Raw genomic sequence first — 19915 nt, 5'->3', positions numbered from 1 at the left:
GCTGGAATCTCAGTGTCTTGCTTCAGTGTGTCGGCAGGGAAGACCTGATCTCCCCTCCCTGTCTTAGCAAGATGTGATCTTTATATACCCATAGGTTTTCCTAGGGGTTCTACCTTTTAAAGACTTAGGATGATGTTGGGAATGAACTGTGTACATAGATATTATACAAGAGATGGTAGTCCTGCTGTGCATTCAAGAATCATCATGCATAATGTATGAGGCTTTACCAGGGAAAATCCAGTGTTCTGTGTGCAGGGTCGTATCTTGGTAAAAGGTCCATCCCTAAGAACCATTATGTATGTAATGTAGGGAATAATATAGGTGAAAGGTTATGATGTCACCTGAGCCTATATTAGGTACCTATATGGAATATAACAGCAGTAGTAAAGCACACATAGTCCTAAGGCCAACAAAAACGAATTTCAGCAAAAGCAAACAGTTTGTGGGCAGACCACGCTAACACTGACACGTTTAACAATCTTCATGCATTAGATAGGAAATATGAACATCACCTATTTTACCTATTTTCAGAGAAATATAATTTGTCTTTGAACTAGCACTTGCAAGGTCAGATAGAAAAGACGAAATAATGATGGAGCAAGAGTGCACTATGGCATAAGACCAGACCATTTTCAACCTGAATCTTTTTTGTAATCTTGATTTCTGAGACCACTTGGGATTCTTTTGCAGGCATGTATTCACAGTTATATCAACAGAAACACTTTGTAAGTGCCTAGAATGTCTTTGGAGATATTAAAAATCAAATCTAGAAACAACGTGGTGTAAATCCATCCTCAAATCGTATTACAAGAGTATTCACATGGCTCGCACAGATTTGTTCACCAAAAGAATTGGAAAAAAATGTCTTTGCAGTATCCCCAATCCCTGCCTTTCCTGATTTATGTACAACATTAGCATATTTTTTGGGGGAAAAGATCAAGAAAATCTATGACAGTTTTAAGCCACATCCAGTAATGAGTTCTCTGAATTATCTACGAGTCCTACACATCCAGTAGGGCTATGCAGCATAGGGGCTTTCAGTGACATTACCATCAGGGATGTTAAACAAACCATGTAGACCTTACATTCTAGTTCTCCAGACAATCCCTGTCTGTTTTACATTATTTCCACCTATTTGGCCCTGTTCAGTACCCATTTGGCAGAACTCTTCAACCTATCACTCTCCAGTCAACGTCCCAGCAGCTTGGAAGTACAGTAATGTTCTCCTTCTGCTAAAGAAGCCCCCTGCAAATACACTGGATTAATCTTCATTTGTTGGTAAAACTAATTGAAAAATTGATAAATTGACAATCATGAATATATTTGGAGGAAAATAGTCCGTTAGAATCATCAGTCTGGCTGCAGGGCAGAGCACAGTATAGATTTAGGTTCACATTTGCCCATGCCTATTACTTTTCTATATAAATTGAAAATAACAAATGGCCATTTAATTCTGTGAAGCAATGCTAGTGATATCTGGGATCAACTATGGTAGCTCACTGTGGTTGATGTCTGCATACTTCACCTTGCACACATGAATTCTGCCATTCATTCTGCTGCAAGATTGGTTTAAGCAATTACATGATCCAAGCGTATCACACCAGTCCTGGTCACCTTGAGCTGGCTCCCATTTGAAGTCAGAGTCTGTGCTTCAGGTAAAGCTATGCTCTGGACACCAGTATTCTGCTTTATATTTACCCCAACCTTATCATATGAGGAGGATCTAAATCCCTGTTGAAACAATCTACTTCTTGAAACCCCAGTTTTCAAGAATAAAACAACTCTCACACTGAACCTTCTCAGCAAAGGCAACTTAGGTATGGAACTCTACCTCCAGGAAATATTTTGACTGTGAAGCATTGACACAGTGTTACATTCCTTCTATTTCAAATGCAATGCCACCCCTAACCCACCTCACACACCTGACTGTACAGTACTGGTGCTTACAGCTAGTCCAGTCAGAAGTGCCTTGAAATTTTGCTTCTCTTAACCTCCACTGCTTATGTCCTATTATAGATTTTCTTTTTGTTATTACACATTTTATCCACCAATGGGATTTCTTTTGGTGTATACTCCCTGCTCTTGTTGCTATTGTTTTTCACCATTGTACTCTATCTAAAGAGCTATGCAACCTCATTTTGGTCTTATATGTGCTATATAAAACTAAAAAAACAAATTAATAAAACAGAGCTCCTTGAATCAGTTCTATCCACTCTAGCCAACCCAAACTATACTGCAATCCAAGACATGCAGTATGCATCTTAATCACTAATCTGTAGATCTTGAGATTGGGGTAAGAGACTCAGGGAAAATCTAGAAAGCAACCTTGGGAATACACAAGTGCTGTGTCTAGAGGAAGCCGCTGGTAAGTGACTGTGAGGGCCAGCAACCACAGCACTCTCATCCTGGCTCCCTTCCATAGTTCCCTTCCTTGAGTCTTTCCAGCGTTTTCCCAATTTTTTTGTTTATCTAACTGGTTCTTAGCAAATTCTAAGCAGACTTTATTTCACTTGAATATAGGAGCATGTTACTTTCAACTTGTGCAGCAACTTGTGTCATGAACTGATGTGATCTGCAGCAGTTGTCATGCCCTTCTACTCAGCCCTACATCCTCCTGAAGTCATTTGGGAGAGTGAAAATTGTCAGAGGAGAGCTGGTTAGTTGTTGCAGGGCTCAACTTTGCAGGTCCAGGAAACAAACTGCCCAGAGGAAGATTCCAGCCAGTTTAAAGGTTTTTGCACAAGGTTTCAGGTGCAAGAAGCAAGAAATAAAGTTGGTCCTAAGGTATGTGCTCTAGTATCCCCAACAAACACAAAAGTGATTGACAGATGTGACAGATACACTTGCAAACACCAAGCACAGTTCAGTGTCGGAATAAAGCTGTGTTTTGCGGGCAAATCATAGGCCTTATGCCCTTTACTGTTCCCTGACAATCACTGCCAGGCTAAGGAGGGGGCAGAGAATCACCTCAACGCCAAGTGGAAGTGACCAAGGATGCACATTCATGGACAAGGCTGCATGTCTCACTCTGGGATCTGGCTCCACTCTGCCCAAATATGCCTAAATACAATCACAGCTGGTATGCTTGTGCAGCCTACTGCTTTCTGGGTGTAACCTCCACCAGGGCAATAGCTTGACTCTCTTTTGGGGAGACCCCTCTGGTAAGCAGACTTCCAATTTTCCTTTCTCAGCCAACAGGCTGTCTCCTCATTCAAGGCAGATCTTCAGTTTTTCTCAAAGCAGATCTCAGGTGTTGTCACTAGAGGTGTTAAAAATGTGCAGGAATGGCTGGCGTCCTTGAGGGGAGCTGAAAATGACGTCTTCCATTTGTCCCCTTGGCAAAAACTTCATACCATACTATGGTGCCTATTGGACTCACTAGAACTTTGTTATGACCGCCTTAAGCCAACTGTCCCACAATATGCCTGTGACAACACACTGGTTATTCACGCCTGTACTGTGAGCTCGCAGTCTTCTCCTATTCATATTGTTTCATACCATGTTTCTGCTGCCTACCCCACCCTCACCTCTCCCACTATCTCTGCTCTACGGCTCCAATTTATTATGTACGGATGGTAAGAACATTGTTCTCAAATGACAAGTGTCCACTAAGGATCCATTATATGTACCTTTTAAGTGCTATTGTATCTTGAACACTTTATCACCCCACTGAAAGTGTTGTTTGTAGCCGCCAACACACTATTTTCTGTCTCCCATTGTCCCTTGGCTGCTAATGGTTTTCCCCTCCTGTGCTGATCCTCATCATATCCCATTGTTCATGACGAGCTCAGCTCGTCATAAGCACAGCTCCACTGTGCCTCATGACGAGCTGAGCTCGTCATGAACAGGGAAGGAGTTAATGAGCCATTCTTACACTCTATATTTGCTTATGTGTATGCCTGTAATTTTGTGATTATGTACTTTTTTGTCTTTTTATATTTTCGTATCTCTGTTTCTTCAGAATTTTCGTATTATTTATATTATTTGTATTCTCAAATAAAAAAGATTTGAAATAAAAAAAAGTGTGTAATTTGCTTTTGCAGAATAACAAGATTTGTTGTGAATTTTTTGCAAAATGACACATAATTATGCAAACTCCAATAGACTAGATCTCCATAAGTTTGTGCTATATTTAAGGTGAAAAAGTTATCTCATATCAGATTTTGGATCATGGATGCATTTAGCAAAAGCACCCGAACAACAGCCACAAACGTTCTGTTGTTGTTCTTGGTAAATTTTTACAGTGAATGCCATATTTTGCTTAAACGTTTACCACAAATGGGGCTGAATTACACAAAGTTATGTTATGGCTACCTTTGGGAATTTCAAGAAACAATTGTAATGCGAAATTTCTGAAATTACGTGAATTATACCTGCAAGAAAAAACTGTCTCCATTCTTCCAACAAATGAGTACAGAAATACAAGCAATACACTTTGCTTATCTGGCAGGCTACCTCATTTGCATTTTACAGCCAAAATGGACTCCACATGGACCACAGTTAAACCGGACCCAAGCTCCCTTGGCTCACACTACCACACACCAGTTCTACATACATGACACATACAAGCTGAATGTAGTAAAGGATCTGGTTATACAAGGCTTGGCAAACCGTTATCACTGTAAGGCCAGCGGCTATTCACCCTTCTGCAGGAAAAGGTACAAGGCATATCAATGTGTAACATTTAAACATTGCCACCACTGCCAGTCCCAAGTGATAAAGTGAGCTGATGGTAGTTGCACTCACTAAGTAGGGCCCCCAGGGCATGCTTGGTGCCCTCCTACAGACCACAGACACCCACTCTGGGTTGCAATGTCGCCAACTTGGAAGAGGATTTGGCCGACGGCCTGAGCTGGCAACTTTGTACTGGGAAACCAGGTTTTGAGTTTCAAAACTGTCTCAGCAAGATCACTGGCACAATATCGACTGACAGAATATTGTGTTCTCAAAATATCAGGACATAAAAATTGATGTCGAAAATATTGACATCTTATCTTTATAATAGTAAGTACTAAAATATCAAGAAAAAATATTGTTGTTAAGAATATCTAAGTACACAATATTGGTTTTTTTAAATGTATAAAAAATAATGTAAAATAAATTAATTAATACATATAACTTAAACATTTGTTAGAATTAAAAACATGGCGGTTTGTCAAATCCTCTGTACCCTAGCACCCCTTCCGTCACTTTCTGGTCATCTCAGCGCTTGGACGCCCATGGGCAGCAATCGCGCTCAACAAATACCGTTACAATACAATTATTAGAACATGTTAACAATTATAGGTAATATACACACACACACAACAGTCGGGAAAGTGTTGGATAGCGGAGGTGAATAAATTACTATTCCCACTCTAGCAAGTGCAATATTAGGGAAAGTGTTTGGTAGCGGAGGGGGATAATTAACTATTCCCACTCCAGCGAGTGCAACAGTAGGGAAAGTGTTGGATAACGGAGCTGTAAAAATGACTATCCCCACTTCAGCGACTGCATCAGTAGGGAAAGTGTTGGATAGGAGAAGGTAATAATTTACTATTCCCACTCCAATGAGTGCAACAGTAGAGAAAGTGTTGGATAACGAAGGGGGAAATATTACTATTCCAACTCCAACAAGTGCAACAGTAGGGAAAGTGTTGGATAGCGGAGGGGAATAATTTACAATTTGCACTCCAATGACTGTAACAGTAGGGAAAGTGTGGGATAGCGGAGGGGAATAATTTACTATTCCAACTGCAATGAGTGCAACAGTAGCGAACGTGTTGGGTAGCGCAGGGGCAAAACTTACTATTCCCACTCCAGCAAGTGCAACAGTAAAGAAATTGTTGAGTTGCAGAGGGGAATAATTTATTATTCCCACTCCAATGAGTACAACAGTAGAAAAACATTTAGATAGCGAAGGAGAATAAAATTACTATTCCCACTCGAGCAACTGCAACAGTAGGGAAAGTGTTGGATAGCGAAGACATAAAAATTACAATTCCCACTCCAGCGAGTGCAACAGAAGGGAAAGTGTTGGATAGCGGAGGAGAATAATTTACTACTGCCACTCAAAAGAGTGCAACAGTAGGGAAAGTGTTAGATAGCGTAGTGGATACAATTACTATTCCCACACCAGGGAGTGCAACAGTAGGGAAAATGTTGGATAACAGAGTGGTAAAAAATACTATTCCTACTCCAACTAATACAATGTGAAAGAAAGTGTTGGATAGTGTAGGGGTAAAAATTACTTTTCCTACTCCAGGGAGTGCAACAGTAGGGAAAGTGTTGGATAGCGGAGGGACTAAGGGCTAGATGTAGGTGGGCAAATACTGTCGATAAGAGTGAAATGTGTTAAATTTCACCGTTACCGACTGGTATTTAGCCATGTGGAATGTAGGGAAGGAATCGGTAAGAAGGAATTGGTAAATACCGATTTCCTAATACCGATTCCCTATTGGCCTTTCATTTAAGGAATCGTAATACTGATTCCTTAAATGCAATGTAGGTAGCACTTACCACAGTGTACCTCAGCCTTAAGGAATCGCTATTTACCACCAACTTCAAATTGGTGGTAAGTAGCGATTTCCTTTCAAAAAGCACTTTTTTGCTTGTTGAAATGTGCCATGTGACACCCATCCATGCCCTTAGGGCATGCATGTGTGGCACATATGCACACATGCACATTTCAGGGGTGCAACAGGGTGTCCTTTGGACACCCTGGCACCCTTGAAATCCCTCCTGGTATTACCGATTCGGTAATACCGAATCAGTAATACAGAATGTCTTCAAATTCATTCCTACGGGCCTCTAATCCCTTAGGAATGAATGGGTAGATATTCGTTATTACCGATTCTCAATTACAGATTCAGTAATAACAAATATTAAGAATTCGGTATTTTTTAGCGAACTCTTACCTACATCTGAAATACCGATTTCTAAATATTATACATATATTACCTCCCACCAAAGTCCCCTATAATTGGCATCACCAATGTTGTAGAAAGTACTCCAGTTGAGTAGAGTGCAAATCGCAAAAGAATCTGCAAGTTTGCGGGAAAATCTGTGAATTTGCAGATTTTTTTGCGATTTTGCGTGAATTTGCGGACCGCAGATCCGTAAAATTCGCCCACTGTTAGAACAGACCCTATTGATTGGGTTGCTGCTCAACAACTACAATAGACGCATTGAGACAATAGTCTACATATATTAGGATGGACAGTGTGTGTCAGTATGGCAGATCCGCAAGTGGGTGGAGGGAGGGGGGAGGAGTTGGTTCACTTTGCAACATTAGCACATGTTTTTATATACACAACCTTGGTTTTGAATACGTGCGTGTCCAATACGCACGTGTTTTTAATCGAAGGGCCGAACAGACCCTTTTGATTTGGTTGTTGCGCAACAAATATAAGGGATGAATATAGACAATAGTCTACATATAATAGGATGGACAGTTGGTATCAAGATGGCACATCGGGAAGTGGGTGGTGGAAGGTGGGAGGAGTTGGTTCACTTTGCGACCTGAACAGACCCTATCGAATTGGTTGCTGTGCAACAAATACAAGGGACGCATATAGACAATAGTCTACATATATTAGGATGGACAGTTGATGTCAGGATGGCAGACCAGGAAGTGGGTGGAGGGTGGGGGGAGGAGTTGGTTCACTTTGCAACGTTAAGAAAGGACGCATAAAGACAATAGTCTAAATAGATTAGGATGGACAGTTGGTGTCAGGATGACAGACCGGGAAGTGGGTGGAGGGAGGGGGGAGGAGTTGGTTCACTTTGCAACATTAGCGCGTCAGACCAGGAAGTGGGTGGAGGGAGGGGGGAGGAGTTGGTTCACTTGTCAACATTAAGAAAGGACGCATAGAGACAATAGTCTACATATATTAGGATGGACAGTTGGTGTCAGGATGGCAGACCGGGAAGTGGTTGGAGGGAGGGGGGAGGAGTTGGTTCACTTTGCAACATTAGCGCGTGTTTATATATATATACAACCTTGGTTTCGAATAAGCATGTGTTCAATACGCGTGTGTTTTTAATCAAAAGGCCAAATAGACCCTATTGATTTGGTTGCTGCGCAACAAATACAAGGGACGCATATAGACAATTGTCTACATATATTAGGATGGACAGTTGGTGAATATCTCCAGCAGCCCTGTGAAAAGGCCTCAGAAAGTCAAGTATTATTTTCATTGAGAGCAAACCTTTGACAGAAGGAATATTTAATCAAAAAAGTCACATGTATTGCTATTACTATGTTTTTGCTCATAGAACGTTGCAAGACATTTTAATTGTTGCAAGCTGAAAAACAGTTCCGAACTGGGAGCTTTGATGAAGGAGCACCTTTGTTCAGGTTTGTCAGCCTTATTTTGAATGCTTTTAGGGTCTCAAAGGATTTACACACCATGCAATCAACCACCTTTCAACTTTACAGAGGTTTTTTCTGTTGCAGCGAGTCCCATTCCCAAGTCACATAAGTCTTCACCATCTCCAGGCAGCGTCTGCATACTGGTGTCTTGTCATGCTAATGGCGCTATTGTAATGGCTGATTAGCATCTCCCTTGCTGCCACCCTGCTTTGGGTGTGTTCATAGTCAATAGCAGCAGTTGTGAGGAAAGAGCTCAGTTTTTAGGTCGAGCCTGAGTCAGCGCACATGTGCTACTCAATGAGACTGCTGTAATGGAGTATGGAAGAGAAGCCCGCCCTCTCTCCGCCCATGTTTGTCATTGATGTGTGTCAATGTCCTTCCTAAATGCTACCTTCTGATTACTTAAAAGGCTTGTTAGTCCCTCCTTAGTTCCGCCTTGTCTTCCTTTGTAAACTGCCATGGCTACTGTCCCCTTTACTGCAGTTGTTCTACGGTACATGTTATTTAGTGTTGTAAGCATTGTTTTCTTTATTGAGCTTCATGCTCTGCTTACATTCAGTGCGCCAAGCATGATTTCTGTTTTAAAACAGCCGGGACAATAGTGGCCGCTTCTTTGGAATGCCATAGTTCTCACATTTAAATGTGAGAGCTATTGCATGCAAATATTTTAATTCTTAGCAGCTGTTAAGAGCTCTAAACACGTTCCTCTTCATGAGAACGGTGCGAGCTTTATCTTTAAGCATGGCGGTTGCTTCGGGAGGCCGAATACCCACATAATACATTTTAATCGCTCAGCACTACTGCTGCCATGCTTCAGTGCCTTTGGTTTTATTTTTGAGTAGCCTCACCTTTATGCCTAGAATTAGTCAGGCTGCACGCTCATCCTAATCAGCAAAACCTATTGCATTGCAAATATTTTTTTCCTGCAGGCACAGAGCAGGAAACCAGGGGCTGATGTGAGAGCGGCTGTAGTGAAGCCTCCTGCCAAGAAGACCTGCAGAGCACCCCTCCTCCCTTTAACTTCTTTCTCTCACCAGCCCTCCTCGTCCCGATCGTCACACCTACTTCTACTGCTCTCACCTCATTCTTTCACCTCCACAGCTCTACCTGCTCCACCATGCCCTTCCTCTTCCTCTCACTACCATTGCCTCCTGTCACCTCCTCCTCTCTGCCTGGGGCAGCAGGTCACAATCAAGAGTCTGAAAATGGGCAGATAAGCCCCTTTCCACCTCCCGGGAGCTGCCAGCCCAGACCTGCTTTGAGTGGATGTGTCCGGAATTTGAAAAGGGGACCCCTGGGGGCTGAAGGATTGGGGTGAAAGTGGTGGAAGAGCTGGCAGGATACAGCATGGCGCTGCCTCTCACACATATACAGGATGATAACAACCCTTTCTCTGAACAGACATGCAGGAAATACATGAGTTGGGGCAGAGAAGTCTGGCAAGGAGGTCCCACATCCTCTCACTCATTACCCCGCAGTGTCTCCAGCTTTGCCCCAAGTGACTTGATACTGTTGCTAAGTGCCAGGCTGGTCTCAGGTCCCATGTAAAATAATTTATATTTAATGATGGATATGGTCTAATGTTACTTTTGACCCTCCACACGGCAACGAAACTAAGCTTTTCTAGAATAAATCCGCTTCCAATTTCCGGAGAATGGCATTCTCATCCTTGCCACACAGCCCCTTCCATTCCTTCTTCCTCATATTTCTAATTGTCCACGTTTTTTCTGCTTTTAGCTGTCCCTCCTTTCTCTCGATCTCCCCTTTAAAACAATAATATTGTCTCCTCCCTGCATTCATTGAACACACCCTGTCTTATTGCACTCTTCATCTCCTTTGACCTCTCCCTTCCATGCATGCATTCCACCCATGCTCTCTTTCCATCCATGCACTCCCTCCCTGCTCTCTCCATTCCAACTATGCACACCCTCCCTGCTCTCTCCCTCTCATCCATGCATTCCCTCCTTGCTCTTTCCCTCCTATCCAAGCATTCCTTCCCTACTCTCTCTCTCTCCCATCCATGCACTCCCTCCCTGCTCTCTCCCTCCCATCCATTCACTCTCTCCCTGCTCACTCTCTCCCATCCATGTACTCCCTCCTTGCTCTCTCTTTTCCACCCACACACTCCCTCCCAGCTCCCTCCTGTCCATGCAGTGGCTCCCTGCTCTCTCCATTCCATCCCTGCACACCCTCCCTACTCTATCCCTCCCATCCATGCCCTCCCTTCCATCCATGCACACCATCCCTGCTCTCTCCCTCGCATCCATGCACTCCCTCCCTGCTCTTTTCTTCCCATCCATGCACTCCCTTCCTGCTCTCTCTCCCATCCATGCACTCCCTCCCTGCTCTCTCCCTTCCATCCATGCACAACCTCCCTGCTCTCTTCCTTCCAGCCATGCATTCGCTCCCTGCTCTCTCTCTCCCATCCATGAACTCCCTCCTTGCTCTCTCTTTTCCACCCACACACTCCTTCCCAGCTCCCTCCTGTCCATGCAGTGACTCCCTGATCTCTTCATTCCATCCCTGCACACCCTTCCTACTCTATCCCTCCCATCCATGCCCTCCCTCCCATCCTTGCACTCTCTCCCTGCTCTCTCCCTTTCATCCATGCACACCCTCCCTGCTCTCTCCCTCGCATCCATGCACTCCCTCCCTGCTTTTTACTTCCCATCCATGCACTTCCTCCCTGCTCTCTCCCTTCCTCCCATGCACTCTCTCCCTGCTCACTCTCTCTCTCCCATCAAGGAACTCCCTCCCTGATCTCTCCCTTCTATCCATGCACTCGCTCCCTCCTTCCCATCCATGTACTCGCTCCCTACTCTCTACCTCCCATCCATGCAGTCCCTCTCTGCTCTCTCTCTCTCCCATCCATGCATTCCCTCCCTGCTCTCTCCCTTCCATCCATGCTCAGCCTCCCTGCTCTCCCCTCCTGTCCATGCACTCTCTCCCTGCTCTCTCTCTCCCATCCATGAACTCCCTCCCTGCTCTTTCCTTTCCATCCATGCACTCCCTCCAAGCTCCCTCCAGTCCATGCAGTCACTTCCTGCTCTCCCCCTTCTATCCATTCACTCCCTCCCTTCTCTTTCCCTTCTATCCCTGCACTCCCTCCATACTCTCTCCCTCCGCTCCATTCCCTCCCTCCCATCCTTGCACTCCCTCCCTGCTCTCTCCCTTCCATCCATGCACACCCTCAATGCTCTTTCCCTCGCATCCATGCACTCCCACCCTGCTCTCTCCCTCCCATCCATGCACTCCCTCCCTGCTCTCTCTCTCCCATCCATGAACTCCCTTCCTGCTCTCTCCCTTCTATCCATGCACTCCCTCCCTGCTCCCTCCTTCCCGTCCATGCACTCACTCTCTGCTCTCTCCCTTCCATCCATGCACACCCTCCCTGCTGTCTCCCTTCCATCCATGCACTCCCTCCCTACTATCTCACTCCCATCCATGCCTCCCTCCCTTCTCTCTCCCTTCCAAACATGCACTCCCGCCCTGCTCTCTCCATTCTATCCAGGCACTCCCTCCTTGATCTCCCCCTTCCATCCATGCACTCCCTCGCTGCTCCCTCTCTTCCAGCCATGCACTCCCTCCCTGCTCTCTCCCTCCCATCCATGCACTCCCTCCCTGCTCTCTCCCATCCACTTATGCACTCCTTCCCTGCTCTGTTGCTCCCATCCATGCACTTCCTCCCTGCTCTCTCCCTTCCATACATGCACTCCCTCACTGCTCCCTCTCTTCCATTCATCAACTCCCTCACTGCTCCCTCTCTTCCAGCCATGCACTCCCTCCCATCCATGCACTCCCTTGATGCTCTCTCCCATCCACTTATGCACTCCCTCCCTGCTCTATTGCTCCCATCCATGCACTCCCTCCCTGCTCTCTCCCTTCCATACATGCACTCCCTCACTGCTCCCTCTCTTCCATCCATGCACTCCCTCCCTGCTTTCCCCCTCCCATCCATTCACTCCCTTCCTGTCTGTTCTCTCCCTTACAGGTATGCATTCCTTCCCTGCTCTCTTCCTTCCAGCCATGCACTCCCTCCCTGCTCTCTCTCTTTCATCCATGCACTCCCTCCCTGCTCTCTCGCCATTGTCCCTTTCTGCTCCTCATACCTACTTGACAAGAGATGGTACACAATAAATGCTACTGGCGAGGAATGCTTTATTGGGACAAGTATATAGTAAGTAAGTCACCTTGAACCATTACAATGATAAGAACTATGCTCCAATAATACATCTAAAAAAACTGACCCCTCCAATCCTTAATCCGCCCACCCACATGTCCTCACATTCCCAAATTGTATATGTTTATCTTCAGGCTCAGCATTACTTCTACATCCCTGTAATCTTTACCCCCTCCTTTTTTCTGTCCTGTTTACTCCTCGATTTCTTTTTCCTTCCCACTCCATTTTTGCATGGGTTCCCCTCCGCCTCCAGCCTTTCTTGATCACTCACCTTCACCAGCTACCTTTCACCGATCTGAGTCCTTAATACCCCTTCTGCTTTTTTTTCTCTAATATCTACTCTCTCCATTCTTTTTCTCTTCCCTTTTACCCTCCACTGATTCCCTAGCCCTGTGATGTTTGGTGATAGGTCCTAGGCCCTCATGCACTCTAGGATGATGTGACACAGACACCAATAGTTATAGTGTAGTACTGGTAAGGAGCATGTGCGCTCGGCCCCTTTTATTGACAGGGTCACCTGACTGGTGACGCCTGTGAGGGGTGGGTGTAAAGTGTGGGTGCAGTACAAGGCTGAACACTAGACCAGTGATCAGGTAATCACTACATCCCACCCAAACTTTATTAAAAGTCAAAACAATAAAATCCAAACCTGTGGGAGAGAATATAATTTATAAAAAAAATACAACACTAACAAAAACTTCCTCAGAGTCTCTTTAGCTGTTTGCCAACAGCCGACAATGGTATACTTTCAGCCGGGATTATTAGTTCTCTTTGGCACGATGTCGGGCACCCCGTGGACCTAGTCCTCCTTGGACTCCAAAGTCTCTCTCTTCCTGTTCCACGTGCAGTGAAGGTACAGGTGGAGTGATGGTGGATCAGGCATATGTTCTTTCCACCACTCAGTCCTGGTGAATTTGTTTTCTCCATTTGGGTAACAGTGATTCTCTCTGCAAGTAGATTTGCAGTTGCAGGACATCCCCCTCATGGATGCCCCTCTCCCGATCTGTGTCCTTAATACCCCCTCTCCATGTTTTTCTCTAATATCTACTCTCTCCATTCTTTTTCTCTTCCCTTTTACCCTCCACTGATTCCCTAGCCCTGTGATGTTTGGTGATGGGTCCTAGGCCCTCATGCACTCTAGGATGATGTGACACAGACACCAATAGTTATAGTGTAGCACTGGTCATGAGCACATGCGCTCGGCCCCTTTTATTGACTGGGTCACCTGACTGGTGATGCCTGCAAGGGGTGGGTGTAAAGTGTGGTTGCAGTACAAGGCTGAAAACTAGACCAGTGATCAGTCAATCACTACATCGCACCCAAACTTTATTAAAAGTCAAAACAATAAAATCCAAACCTGTGGGAGAGAATATAATTTATAAAAAATATAACACTAACAAAATCTTCCACTGAGTCTCTTTAGCTGTTTGCCAACAGCTGACAAGGGTATACTTGCAGCCGGGACTACTAGTTCTCTTTGGCACGATGTCGGGTGCCCCGTGGACCTAGTCCTCCTTGGACTCCACAGACTCTCCCTTCCTGTTCCACATGCAGTGAAGGTACAGGTGGAGTGATGGTGGATCAGGCATATGTTCTTTCCACCACTCAGTCCTGGTTAATGTGTTTTCTCCATTTGGGTAGCAGTGATTCTCTCTGGAAGTAGATTTGCAGTTGCAGGACATCCCCCTCACGGATGCCCCTCTCGCATGTGTGTCGCCTGTCCCAGGATGACCCGGAGGCGGATGTATGACATCACAACGCATGCTTTTACATCGCATCTTTTACATCGCAACTTTTACAACGCATGCCTTTACAACGCATAGTGTTGAGGGGTGCTGGATAGTGAATAGTTTAATTTAATATTCCAACTCCAGTCCCAGTGGATAGTAGGGAAGGTGTTGGATAGAAAATTAAATCTATTCCCTATCCTAGAGCGCCCCCCAGCGCAATGCGTTGCAATGGTTTGCGTTGTAAAAGTTGCAATGTAAAAGCACTGCGTGGTAAAAGTTGCGTTGTAAAGGTGTTTCCCCCCGGAGGCCCTCTTCTGCCAGGCTTCCATTGGACTGGGTGGACTTCCGCCGTGTCACGCCAAACACATTGAAGGAATCGCTAAGAGCCACCTCTAGATGTCCCAAGCTTCACCTGAAAGGGTATTGTTGGCTCCTGCCATTTTGCACGCTACCTCCGTCCTCCCGGGATTTTCAGATCAAACCACAATAGTCCATCTCTCATGTCGGGACCCACTGCCACTGGTGGCCCTGAGGCCTTTGCTCCTTGGATATCCACGGTCTTGTGTCTGTTCCATCCCAACATTAGTTGTTCTCAATGGTCAAACCTGTTCGCCTCTGCAATCACCCCGAGTCTAAGGACTCGTGGGTGGATGTTGTCTCCAAATGATGTTGGTGTTCTCCAGGCCCTGTGCTCGGATGTTCATGCACTTTTCACCTTTGCCTTCAGGTGTTTCCCTTCTGGTGTGTGAGTTGACCTGTCACACACCTCTTTACACTTCTCCTCTGCTTTTCTTCTTTACCATGGCATCTTGCCACTCAACTTCTTTCTTCGTTTTTCCTTCCTTCGTGATGCAGTCTGGTCTTCTCTCATCCTTGTCTGCACTACCAAGGTCTCTCCGTGTAGCGTGCACTCCACATGTGGCTCCCTAGTCTTGTCCTGCCCCTAGGACAATGCCTTCTTTTCTTCCGCTGACCAGACCTGGCATTGCCACCTTCTTCTTGTCATTACTTCTGACTCCAGGTCAATATTCTCAGACCTCTCCTAGTTCCTGTTCTCAGAGTGCTCCTTGGTAATCTTCACTGACCTATTCTTGTGAGGTCAATTCTCTCCAACCCCTTCTTCGGTCCATGCTCTCTGATTTCTTCTGTCACTGGTCTCTGACCTCTTCTCCAGTTACTGCTCTGACCTCTTCTTTGGTCACTGCTCTCTGACCTCTTGTTCGGCCACTGATCCCTGACCTTTTCTCAGGTCACGTCATCACTGGGTAAGTCATGAAGTGTGACCACCTCTTTTCCTCGCTCTCAAGCTCTGTCCTTTACAATTCACATCCTGGTTACCTCGTCTGCGCTCTTTGCTCGTCTTTGTTGTTCACTTGTGGTGGGGTCCTTTTACCACTGGGCATGCAAGTAGTGCCCTGTCTTCAGTCTTCCACTGGTGGGTGCTTGTACTACAGGAGTGTTTATCACCCCTACTTTTCCTTTGCAGTGGCTTGCTTCTGCCACTGGGTGCACCTTTTGTTCTCCAGGCTTGATGCTTGTGTCCCATACTGCTTCTGCCAGTGTCTTAGTCTCTGATGTTATTCCTTCTGCAGTGACCTCCTGGCCAGTAGGTGTCACCGCATCTCACACAAACCTATCAGCTTGCCCTTTTTGAGTCTCCTTACAGGTGCACTTGTGGGGTCTGCCACCTCAGCCTATTCAGTTGTAAATTTCCCCTCATACACTTTACTGTGTAGCAGCTACCCCAGAGCTGCTGTTCATTCCACATGATACTTTTGTCTTGACTTTTGTTTTACTTCCTTTAAGCAGCCTGGAGCTGCCTCTCTCTCTGCATCATTTTTGTGCCTCAGCCAAATCTTTCCTTGTGTTCCTGTCATGTTGCACTCACTGGTCTCTCCTCCTCATTGTCCTTTGGTGCAATATTTCCATCGGCCACTAGATGACAGTGTTGCATTCTTTTTTTCACAGCCTCAGAAGCTTCCCACATGCTGCAGGCTTCGTGCTTCGTTCCAGGGACCTTGCTGCTTTACTCCTGTTCCTTCTTGCATGTTGCTGTGGTTCCTGCCATGCCTCCTTGGGTAAGCCCTTTCTACTTTAGTTTCTTTCCGTTTCTCTTGACAGCTGTGGTAACTTAGTAGTTAATCTTGTAGTAAGAATAGAATGTAAGTCGTTCATGGAATGTGTTGTGTGTTCTGTAGAATGCTGTTCAGACCTTAGTTGCATCTCAAGCTGGCAGCACCCTTATTCTAAGCATGAGCGAATTTTGCGGATCTCGCGTTCGCGAATTTTGCGGATTTGCGGATTCGCAATCCGCAAAATCCGCGAATTCCCGCGAATTTGGGGATTTTTTTTTGTGTTCGCCCGTGTTTCTGCCAGTTCGCGAGGGTTTTGTACACTTTCGCAAATTGCAAACTTACCTGTCGGGTCGCAAGTTTCGCGAACTTGTTGTTTCTACGTGTCCAGCCTGTTTGGGACACTCTTCTTCATCACTGCCACTCTCAGTCACCACTGCCACTCTCTGACTACTCATGCCACCCTCTGGCCCACCCATGCCACCCTCTGTTTCATCACCACACCCTCTGGTTGTCCAGTGTACATTATTTTCGGCAAAGCAAAGCACACCTTCCCTGCCTCAAGTGACCTGAATTAATTTGGGGCTGATTAATGTGTCACAGAATATTTTTTTAGCTGGCACCTGCTTCCTTAGTGCGCCCTGATTAGTGATCTTTTGCACTTGCTAAGTGCTTTCATTGTTGCAAAATTAGTTACAACACCTGCCCTGCCCCAACTGACAATAATGAATTAGGGGCTGATTAATGGATTTTAACTTCCAGCCTGGCTCCTGCTTGTCTCCCTTAGCTGTAATTCAGGACCTTTGTGGCATATGTGTAACTATTCTGAGGTTCAGAGCAGGGTCACATAATAGTTTCAACTGGCAACTGAACTCTGGAGGGGCCCCTCAGGAAGCACTACAGGAAATGGCTACTAATGATGAGCCTGAACTTTTGAACCTGGTAAGTAGTTACTTTCAGTTTTGCTAAAATCGTATTTCTGCAATTTTGCACTTATTCGCGGGGCGCGAACTCACGCGAACTCACGCGAACAGTGCGAGCAGTGCGAGCAAAATCCGCTGCTCGCGGATTTGCGGATTTTGCGGGAGATTCGCAAATCTCGCGGATTGCGGATTTCCCGAAAATCCGCAAAATCCGCGAGCGGAACGGATTTTCCGCCCATGCCTACCTTATTCTTTACTTGCTATCTTTATCAGTGATGTCATTTGAGATGTCATCAGTGATGTAATCAGTGATGTCACTGACAATGTCATGAATGATGTAATATGTGACATCATCAGCAGTGGATTGCTGGTGCGCGATATATAGTTAGTGCAACTAACTATATATGCGAATTTCAATGATTTTGTGCGAGTAAATTAAGGTTTTGTAAATGCTAATCCCTAACTATATATGGTCTATAACCTATGGTTTTTTCAGTGAATATTCAAGGTTTTGTAGATGCTCATTCCTAACTATATATGGTCTATAACCTATGGTTTTTTCAGTGAATTTCAATGGTTTTTTAATAGCAAATATCAAAAGCTGTAAAATGTCAAGTACGTGGTAGATAAAAACTTTTTCGTCTTTATGCACGCTGATGTGCTTTGAACGCTGCCCCCCCCTCTTCTTTTCTTTTAGGAGTATTCTCTCTTTGCAGATAGTGAAGGGTAGGTAACACAGGCCTTTGCCCCCGTTGTAATCCGTCGTGCCTGCTTCCCTCTCCATTTGATTGATTGTTATCCTAGCATTTATTGTTTTGGAATTGGTTCTCTTTGGTTCATTCTCTATTTACAAACAAGCACAGAGTCGCAATACTCTGTTTAGTCTTTGCAGATAGTGAAAAATCGTTAAACAAACAAAAAGAATCAAGCAAAATCAGTAGGCCGCTAATGGGATCTCTTTTTGACCTCGCTAAAATAGAAACATTATGAACAACCCCTCATGAGAAATACGAAACTAGTGAGAGGAACTGAGCTCGACACCATGATGGCTGCAAGACAGCTCGGCTCCGCCGCCCACCCCATCCAAAATAACGACAAACACTATGCAAATATTATAAATATATACAACACACCAGCAAAGTAACAGGGTAAAACGTTTTATTAAATAACTATTTACATGGCAGCTTGCTGCAACATCGATCCAAACAAGCCTTTGTATTTTGGGCTCAAAATAAACCATCAATAGTAAGATTTTCATAGGTGAGTGTAGGTTCATGGTTTTCCATCCACAGACTAAAAGCCTGGAGTGGGAGTGAAAGAACAATAACTAGGTAAGAAGGAAGGCAGAGGTTGTGGGAAGGACTCTGGATATGGTATGTTGCTTGGTCCCTGAGATACTTCGATGTCACTGCCTTGCACAAATGGCATAAGTCCTGGATGTTGGGTGCCATAGTTAAGGGTTCCGAGCAACGCTTGAAACACTGTCTGAAGCTTATTTGCACCTGCTGCAGCTTCACTATTCTCAAAGTAAATGGGGCTGTTTGTGGACCTGACTGCATTGGAAAACAATGTGATGCGGTGCCTCCCTGAACCACTTGATGGAGGCCCCCGAGATAATTGCGCCTGCTCCACACCTTGTCCCACAATCCGTTTGACCTGAAGACACGTCCTGCGGTGCCCTGGTCCGACCATCACATATACCTGCGCCAGGAGACGGCGTGGGGTGCAGTAGAAGGGAGAGGCGGCGCGAACGAGCCTCCCCCACCTCCCCAGGTGGAGGTTTCTCAGCTACACCCCAGCGCTTCACTCAACCAGCTGACTTGCGCCCGCTCTTGCGACACAGTGCCTCGCTCGGCCAGCTGAATTGCGCCTGCTCTTGCTATTACAACGTCTCACCCGCCATCCAACGGAATTGCAACCAATCTTGCGGTACAGTGACAGGCGGCTGCTACGGAGCTCACGAAATGGCGGTCGGCTCAACAGACTTGGGCCTGGCTTGTAAAGATGGCTCTGGGCATCTGTAGAACTCGGAAGCTTGACTGCTAGGGCATGAGTCCCCTCAGCCTTGAAGATTCTACAACAGTCACCGGGACCCCCGACTCCTGTAGACTACCGATGGGGAGCGACTGCCATGATTGGTCGCGGAATGGCCACAACGTAGCCACGAAATGGTGGTGCTCTCATGCTAACGCCAGCTTCAGTCTGAAACATCCAGAAACACTGTAGACTACCAATTCGATCAGTTCCGGTGGAGCCCCAACGTGACCCGGTAGAGAAGAACTTGCCCTCTCCTCTTTGATTGATAGTTCTTGTTGCCTGTCCCTTCTCTTGTCATTTAACAGAACTTTTTGAACTGCTGAAAGGGGTTGTGTTCCGACGGCTGGTTGGTGGAGACATTTTGACTATATTCTGGACCTGCGTTGTCGCGTAATGCGTCATATGACGCGGCGCGTTAGCGCACCCGGAAGTGCTCCGGTGTGCGAGGCGCAGCTTCCCGGAAACGATCCAGAGCGCTGCGTGCAGCGGGTAACGTAAGCATAACAGGTCATGTGACTTGTTAATAGAACTTTTCATTGGTTCATTTTACTTTTGTTATTCTAATGATGAAAGGCTTGGTCAAATTACCTAAAAATAACACTTTTCATTGCTTTTGAACA

Source organism: Lissotriton vulgaris, chromosome 8 (assembly GCF_964263255.1).
Source record: "Lissotriton vulgaris chromosome 8, aLisVul1.2, whole genome shotgun sequence".
In the NCBI taxonomy this organism is placed as follows: Eukaryota; Metazoa; Chordata; class Amphibia; order Caudata; family Salamandridae; genus Lissotriton; species Lissotriton vulgaris.
This window is presented reverse-complemented; position numbering follows the sequence as displayed.